Source organism: Gekko japonicus, unplaced genomic scaffold, assembly GCF_001447785.1.
Source record: "Gekko japonicus isolate JY-2015 unplaced genomic scaffold, Gekko_japonicus_V1.1 scaffold6371, whole genome shotgun sequence".
Classification (NCBI taxonomy): domain Eukaryota; kingdom Metazoa; phylum Chordata; class Lepidosauria; order Squamata; family Gekkonidae; genus Gekko; species Gekko japonicus.
Window position 1 is genome coordinate 1 of NW_015172201.1, and position 2,243 is coordinate 2,243.

Sequence of the window (2,243 nt, forward strand, 5' to 3'; positions counted from 1 at the left end):
GTGACATAATCGAGGTTTATAAGATTATGATTGAATGGGATAGAACAGGTAGAGTACAAGAACTCGTGGGCACTCCATGAAATTGCTGAGCGGTCGGGTCAGAACGGATAAAAGGAAGGACTTCTTCACCCAAGAGTGATGAACACATGGAATTCACTGCCACAGGAAGTGGTGGCGGCTACAAGCATGGGTGGCTTCAAGAGGAAATTAGATAAGCATATGGAGCAGAGGTCCATCAGTGGCTATTAGCCACAAGGTATAGATAGGGACTCTGTCATCTTGGTGCTTGGGGGGGTCAACAGTGGGAAGGCTTGTAATGTCCTGGCCCCACTGGTGGACCTCCTGATGGCACTGGTATTTCTGGCCACTGTGTGACACAGAGTGCTGGACTGGATGGGCCTTTGGCCTGATCCAACATTGGCGTCTCTTATGTTCTTATGTTAACCCAGATCCACAAAGTCCGTAACCCAGCACTCTGGCCCTTGAACTTACCTGACCCACATCATGAATGGGGTCATAGTGGGTCGGGTTCATTCATGGGGATCAGCCATGGCCCCAGGTGTGAGTCTCAAGCGTCTGCAAGAGGATTTCTTATTTGGAACTCTATACACGATTGAAAAAAGACATGCCACACTAACCTTTGACACATTTAATGAAGCCCAACTCATGAAAAACCTCTGCAAAGCACAGAAAATACAAAGTCTGATTTAACAGAAACAAATAATAATCACTTTAAACAGCTGGAACCCAAGGGTGTCAAACTCATTTCTTATGAGGGCCACATCTGACACAAATGGGACTTCGTCGGGCTCGGCCATGTGTGTCAAAAAAATAATGCCAGGTAGCGGAGATATGAACTTTATAAAGGATAGAGACAAACACAATTAAATATATTATTTCTTTAATTAAAATACAGACATGCTTAGAATGCTTGTGATAATTTTTTGGCAATGCAGTTTTTAAAATAAAAGATCAAGAAGAAATACAAGGATCACAGCAGAAACTAAAAATATAAACTAAAAATATAAAATGCTCTGAGCCTAGGAAAACATGAATTGGCCGGGCACTGCAAGCTTCTCCGCACCCCACCCCCAGGTCACTCAGAGTGGCAGAGGCTCTTCAGTCCAATGCTCCCCTTTGGCTGGGGGTTCCCAGGTCAGAGTACCCACTTGTCAGCAAGCTGCCAAGGAGCTCTGTGTATTCAGTATGTACCCAGTTGTTCCCCCCCTGCTGAAACCCCCTATGTCAGCTTACCTAAGGTCACAGGTGGGGAGTCGGGCTTAGCTTTAGTGTAGGCTTTAATGAGCTAGACCGTGAGAAGCTGTTAATTCTTTAACTTTCAGGAACGGTTGATTCTCAGGCTTTAGGCGCGAGTTGCAAAGCACCCGTGTTAGCGGGAACCAAGTCCATTGGTTAATGCATTTATGAATTGCTTTATTATCCTGTGCCCTGACCCTCCCGGGTATTCCTAACAGTTCAAGTGTTCTTGACTCTTCATTGCTTCAATAAAATATTACTTTGCTACAAACGTGTATTGGATTGAACGCATCAGGGGATCGTGACACCACTCAGGTACCTGTTCTCAGGTCCATTCGGCAGCGACAAGCTGGCTCAAAACATCAAGTGTTTCTTTGCAAGGAGACAACTTCAGCAAGCAACAGCTTCAGCTAGCATACAAGCACTGGAAAGTGAAGCTACTTGAGTTTCACTCTATTGAAATACATTGCAGCACAGACAAAGTTGCAAAGAAAATGCAGAATGTATTTTCCATTATGGTCTCTGGGACCAGGCAGACTACTCTGGGACTGGAAAGACAGCCACCAGACAGAAATGACAGTCCCTGGGGATAGAGTGGAATTCCATTTCCAGAAAGCTGCTGCTACTGCTACTCCCAGGGGCTGTCATTCCACTCTGCGCCCTGTCATTCCAGTCCCAGAATACAGACTCTATTGCTAGGGACTGTCATTCTGCTCTGGGGCTGTCATTCCAGTCCCAGAACACTGTTTCTACTGCTGGAAACAGTCCCAAATAGTCTATCTGGGTGCAGAGATCTTAATGGAAAAATCCATTCCGTATTTTCTTTGTAACTTTGCAAGCCCTGATGGGCTTCCTGCCTAAGCAGGCAAAGACAAGATGGAGGGAGCTGGGAACTTCAGCAGCCTCAAGCTTCAAAGGGTGAAGACAGGAGGGGGGGAGAAAAGAGCTGCGGGCGGGTCACTTCTGGCCTGAGGTTTGACAGCCCT